The following is a 7,101-nucleotide window of genomic DNA, read 5'->3' as shown; positions in this document are numbered from 1 at the left end:
ATTGAGGAGGTGAGGTGGAATCACAAAACCCCAAAATGTGCTTTGTAAACCCTACGGCAGCCACCAAAAAGGAGGAGGTGAGGTGGAATCACAAAAGCCCAAAATATGCTTTGTAAACCCTACGGCAACCACTAAAATGGAGGAGGTGAGGTGGAATCACAAAACCCCAAAATGTGCTTTGTAAACCCGACGGCGACCACTAAAAAGGAGGACGTGAGGTGGAATCACAAAACCCCAAAATGTGCTTTGTAAACCCTACGGCAACCACTAAAAAGGAGGAGGTGAGGTGGAATCACAAAACCCCAAAATGTGCTTTTTAAACCCTACGGCAACCACTAGAATGGAGGAGGTGAGGTGGAATCACAAAACCCCAAAATGTGCTTTGTAAACCCTACGGCAACCACTAAAACGGAGGAGGTGGGGTGGAATCACAAAACCCCAAAATGTGCTTTGTAAACCCTACGGCAGCCACCAAAAAGGAGGAGGTGAGGTGGAATCACAAAACCCCAAAATGTGCTTTGTAAACCCTACGGTAGCCACCAAAAAGGAGGAGGTGAGGTGGAATCACAAAACCCCAAAATGTGCTTTGGAAACCCTACGGCAACCACCAAAAAGGAGGAGGTGAGGTGGAATCACAAAACCCCAAAATGTGCTTTGTAAACCCTACGGCAGCCACCAAAAAGGAGGAGGTGAGGTGGAATCACAAAACCCCAAAATGTGCTTTGTAAACCCTACGGCAACCACCAAAAAGGAGGATGTGAGGTGGAATCACAAAACCCCAAAATGTGCTTTGCAAACCCTACGGCAACCACTAAAAAGGAGGAGGTGAGGTGGAATCACAAAACCCCAAAATGTGCTTTGTAAACCCTACGGCAACCACTAAAAAGGAGGAGGTGAGGTGGAATCACAAACCCCAAAATGTGCTTTGTAAACCCTACGGCAACCACTAAAAAGGAGGAGATGAGGTGGAATCACAAAACCCCAAAATGTGCTTTGTAAACCCTACGGCAACCAGCAAAAAGGAGGAGGTGAGGTGGAATCACAAAACCCCAAAATGTGCTTTGTAAACCCTATGGCAACCACTAAAATTGAGGAGGTGAGGTGGAATCACAAAACCCCAAAATGTGCTTTGTAAACCCTACGGCAACCACTAAAAAAGAGGAGATGAGGTGGAATCACAAAAGCCCAAAATATGCTTTGTAAACCCTACGGCAACCACTAAAATGGAGGAGGTGAGGTGGAATCACAAAACCCCAAAATGTGCTTTGTAAACCCTACGGCGACCACTAAAAAGGAGGAGGTGAGGTGGAAACACAAAACCCAAAAATGTGCTTTGTAAACCCTACGGCAACCACTAAAAAGGAGGAGGTGAGGTGGAATCACAAAACCCCAAATGTGCTTTGTAAACCCTACGGCAACCACTAAAAAAGAGGAGATGAGGTGGAATCACAAAAGCCCAAAATATGCTTTGTAAACCCTACGGCAACCACTAAAATGGAGGAGGTGAGGTGGAATCACAAAACCCCAAAATGTGCTTTGTAAACCCTACGGCGACCACTAAAAAGGAGGAGGTGAGGTGGAAACACAAAACCCCAAAATGTGCTTTGTAAACCCTACGGCAACCAGTAAAAAGGAGGAGGTGAGGTGGAATCACAAAACCCCAAAATGTGCTTTGTAAACCCTACGGCAACCACTAAAAAGGAGGAGGTGAGGTGGAATCACAAAACCCCAAAATGTGCTTTGTAAACCCTACGGCAACCACTAAAAAGGAGGAGGTGAGGTGGAATCACAAAACCCCAAAATGTGCTTTGTAAACCCTACGGCAACCACTAAAAAGGAGGAGGTGAGGTGGAATCACAAAACCCCAAAATGTGCTTTGTAAACCCTACGGCAACCACTAAAAAGGAGGAGGTGAGGTGGAATCACAAAACCCCAAAATGTGCTTTGTCAACCCTACGGCAACCACTAAAAAGGAGGAGGTGAGGTGGAATCACAAAACCCCAAAATGTGCTTTGTAATCCCTGCGGCAACCACTAAAAAGGAGGAGGTGAGGTGGAATCACAAAACCCCAAAATGTGCTTTGTAAACCCTACGGCAACCACTAAAAAGGAGGAGATGAGGTGGAATCACAAAACCCCAAAATGTGCTTTGTAAACCCTACGGCGACCACTAAAAAGGAGGAGGTGAGGTGGAAACACAAAACCCCAAAATGTGCTTTGTAAACCCTACGGCAACAGGTAAAAAGGAGGAGGTGAGGTGGAATCACAAAACCCCAAAATGTGCTTTGTAAACCCTACGGCAACCACTAAAAAGGAGGAGGTGAGGTGGAATCACAAAACCCCAAAATGTGCTTTGTAAACCCTACGGCAGCCACCAAAAAGGAGGAGGTGAGGTGGAATCACAAAACCCCAAAATGTGCTTTGTAAACCCTACGGCAACCACTAAAAAGGAGGAGGTGAGGTGGAATCACAAAACCCCAAAATGTGCTTTGTAAACCCTACGGCAGCCACCAAAAAGGAGGAGGTGATGTGGAATCACAAAACCCCAAAATGTGCTTTGTAAACCCTACGGCAACCACCAAAAAGGAGGCGGTGAGGTGGAATCACAAAACCCCAAAATGTGCTTTGTAAACCCTACGGCAACCACCAAAAATGAGGAGGTGAGGTGGAATCAGAAAACCCCAAAATGTGCTTTGTAAACCCTACGGCGAGCACTAAAAAGGAGGAGGTGAGGTGGAATCACAAAACCCCAAAATGTGCTTTGTAATCCCTACGGCAACCACTAAAAAGGAGGAGGTGAGGTGGAATCACAAAACCCCAAAATGTGCTTTGTAAACCCTACGGCAACCACTAAAAAGGAGGAGATGAGGTGGAATCACAAAACCCCAAAATGTGCTTTGTAAACCCTACGGCAACCACTAAAAAGGAGGCGGTGAGGTGGAATCACAAAACCCCAAAATGTGCTTTGTAAACCCTACGGCAACCACTAAAAAGGAGGCGGTGAGGTGGAATCACAAAACCCCAAAATGTGCTTTGTAAACCCTACGGCAACCACTAAAAAGGAGGCGGTGAGGTGGAATCACAAAACCCCAAAATGTGCTTTGTAAACCCTACGGCAACCACTAAAAAGGAGGAGGTGAGGTGGAATCACAAAACCCCAAAATGTGCTTTGGAAACCCTACGGCGACCACTAAAATGGAGGAGGTGAGGTGGAATCACAAAACCCCAAAATGTGCTTTGTAAACCCTACGGCGACCACTAAAAAGGAGGAGGTGAGGTGGAATCACAAAACCCCAAAATGTGCTTTGTAAACCCTACGGCAACCACTAAAAAGGAGGAGCTGAGGTGGAATCACAAAACCCCAAAATGTGCTTTGTAAACCCTACGGCAACCACTAAAAAGGAGGAGGTGAGGTGGAATCACAAAACCCCAAAATGTGCTTTGTAAACCCTACGGCAACCACTAAAAAGGAGGAGGTGAGGTGGAATCACAAAACCCCAAAATGTGCTTTGTAAACCCTACGGCAACCACTAAAAAGGAGGAGATGAGGTGGAATCACAACACCCCAAAATGTGCTTTGTAAACCCTACGGCAACCACTAAAAAGCAGGAGGTGAGGTGGAATCACAAAACCCCAAAATGTGCTTTGTAAACCCTATTGCAACCACTAAAAAGGAGGCGGTGAGGTGGAATCACAAAAGCCCAAAATGTGCTTTGTAAACCCTACGGCAACCACTAAAAAGGAGGAAGTGAGGTGGAATCACAAAACCCCAAAATGTGCTTTGTAAACGCTACGGCAACCACTAAAAAGGAGGAGGTGAGGTGGAATCACAAAACCCCAAAATGTGCTTTGGAAACCCTATGGCAACCACTAAAAAGGAGGCGGTGAGGTGGAATCACAAAACCCCAAAATGTGCTTTGTAAACCCTACGGCAACCACTAAAAAGGAGGCGGTGAGGTGGAATCACAAAACCCCAAAATGTGCTTTGTAAACCCTACGGCAACCACTAAAAAGGAGGAGGTGAGGTGGAATCACAAAACCCCAAAATGTGCTTTGGAAACCCTACGGCGACCACTAAAATGGAGGAGGTGAGGTGGAATCACAAAACCCCAAAATGTGCTTTGTAAACCCTACGGCGACCACTAAAAAGGAGGAGGTGAGGTGGAATCACAAAACCCCAAAATGTGCTTTGTAAACCCTACGGCAACCACTAAAAAGGAGGAGCTGAGGTGGAATCACAAAACCCCAAAATGTGCTTTGTAAACCCTACGGCAACCACTAAAAAGGAGGAGGTGAGGTGGAATCACAAAACCCCAAAATGTGCTTTGTAAACCCTACGGCAACCACTAAAAAGGAGGAGGTGAGGTGGAATCACAAAACCCCAAAATGTGCTTTGTAAACCCTACGGCAACCACTAAAAAGGAGGAGATGAGGTGGAATCACAACACCCCAAAATGTGCTTTGTAAACCCTACGGCAACCACTAAAAAGCAGGAGGTGAGGTGGAATCACAAAACCCCAAAATGTGCTTTGTAAACCCTATTGCAACCACTAAAAAGGAGGCGGTGAGGTGGAATCACAAAAGCCCAAAATGTGCTTTGTAAACCCTACGGCAACCACTAAAAAGGAGGAGGTGAGGTGGAATCACAAAACCCCAAAATGTGCTTTGTAAACGCTACGGCAACCACTAAAAAGGAGGAGGTGAGGTGGAATCACAAAACCCCAAAATGTGCTTTGCAAACCCTACGGCAACCACTAAAATGGAGGAGGTGAGGTGGAATCACAAAACCCCAAAATGTGCTTTGTAAACCCTACGGCGACCACTAAAAAGGAGGAGGTGAGGTGGAATCACAAAACCCCAAAATGTGCTTTGTAAACCCTACGGCAACCACTAAAAAGGAGGAGCTGAGGTGGAATCACAAAACCCCAAAATGTGCTTTGTAAACCCTACGGCAACCACTAAAAAGGAGGAGGTGAGGTGGAATCACAAAACCCCAAAATGTGCTTTGTAAACCCTACGGCAACCACTAAAAAGGAGGAGGTGAGGTGGAATCACAAAACCCCAAAATGTGCTTTGTAAACCCTACGGCAACCACTAAAAAGGAGGAGATGAGGTGGAATCACAACACCCCAAAATGTGCTTTGTAAACCCTACGGCAACCACTAAAAAGCAGGAGGTGAGGTGGAATCACAAAACCCCAAAATGTGCTTTGTAAACCCTATTGCAACCACTAAAAAGGAGGCGGTGAGGTGGAATCACAAAAGCCCAAAATGTGCTTTGTAAACCCTACGGCAACCACTAAAAAGGAGGAGGTGAGGTGGAATCACAAAACCCCAAAATGTGCTTTGTAAACCCTACGGCAACCACTAAAAAGGAGGAGGTGAGGTGGAATCACAAAACCCCAAAATGTGCTTTGTAAACCCTACGGCAAGCACTAAAAAGGAGGAGGTGAGGTGGAATCACAAAACCCCAAAATGTGCTTTGTAAACGCTACAGCAACCACTAAAAAGGAGGAGGTGAGGTGGAATCACAAAACCCCAAAATGTGCTTTGTAAACCCTACGGCAACCACTAAAAAGGAGTAGGTGAGGTGGAATCACAAAACCCCAAAGTGTGCTTTGTAAACCCTACGGCAACCACTAAAAAGGAGGAGGTGAGGTGGAATCACAAAACCCCAAAATGTGCTTTGTAAACCCTACGGCAACCACTAAAAAGGAGGAGGTGAGGTGGAATCACAAAACACCAAAATGTGCTTTGTAAACCCTACGGCAACCACTAAAAAGGCGGAGGTGAGGTGGAATCACAAAACCCCAAAATGTGCTTTGTAAACCCTACGGCAACCACTAAAAAGGAGGAGATGAGGTGGAATCACAAAACCCCAAAATGTGCTTTGTAAACCCTACGGCAACCACTAAAAAGGAGGAGGTGAGGTGGAATCACAAAACCCCAAAATGTGCTTTGTAAACCCTACGGCAACCACTAAAAAGGAGGAGGTGAGGTGGAATCACAAAACCCCAAAATGTGCTTTGTAAACCCTACGGCAACCACTAAAAAGGAGGAGGTGAGGTGGAATCACAAAACCCCAAAATGTGCTTTGGAAACCCTACGGCGACCACTAAAATGGAGGAGGTGAGGTGGAATCACAAAACCCCAAAATGTGCTTTGTAAACCCTACGGCGACCACTAAAAAGGAGGAGGTGAGGTGGAATCACAAAACCCCAAAATGTGCTTTGTAAACCCTACGGCAACCACTAAAAAGGAGGAGCTGAGGTGGAATCACAAAACCCCAAAATGTGCTTTGTAAACCCTACGGCAACCACTAAAAAGGAGGAGGTGAGGTGGAATCACAAAACCCCAAAATGTGCTTTGTAAACCCTACGGCAACCACTAAAAAGGAGGAGGTGAGGTGGAATCACAAAACCCCAAATTGTGCTTTGTAAACCCTACGGCAACCACTAAAAAGGAGGAGATGAGGTGGAATCACAACACCCCAAAATGTGCTTTGTAAACCCTACGGCAACCACTAAAAAGCAGGAGGTGAGGTGGAATCACAAAACCCCAAAATGTGCTTTGTAAACCCTATTGCAACCACTAAAAAGGAGGCGGTGAGGTGGAATCACAAAAGCCCAAAATGTGCTTTGTAAACCCTACGGCAACCACTAAAAAGGAGGAGGTGAGGTGGAATCACAAAACCCCAAAATGTGCTTTGTAAACCCTACGGCAACCACTAAAAAGGAGGAGGTGAGGTGGAATCACAAAACCCCAAAATGTGCTTTGTAAACCCTACGGCAACCACTAAAAAGGAGGAGATGAGGTGGAATCACAACACCCCAAAATGTGCTTTGTAAACCCTACGGCAACCACTAAAAAGCAGGAGGTGAGGTGGAATCACAAAACCCCAAAATGTGCTTTGTAAACCCTATTGCAACCACTAAAAAGGAGGCGGTGAGGTGGAATCACAAAAGCCCAAAATGTGCTTTGTAAACCCTACGGCAACCACTAAAAAGGAGGAGGTGAGGTGGAATCACAAAACCCCAAAATGTGCTTTGTAAACGCTACGGCAACCACTAAAAAGGAGGAGGTGAGGTGGAATCACAAAACCC

The sequence above is a fragment of the Equus asinus genome, chromosome 20 (genome assembly GCF_041296235.1).
Source record: "Equus asinus isolate D_3611 breed Donkey chromosome 20, EquAss-T2T_v2, whole genome shotgun sequence".
Classification (NCBI taxonomy): domain Eukaryota; kingdom Metazoa; phylum Chordata; class Mammalia; order Perissodactyla; family Equidae; genus Equus; species Equus asinus.
Note: the sequence above shows the minus strand (reverse complement) of the source record.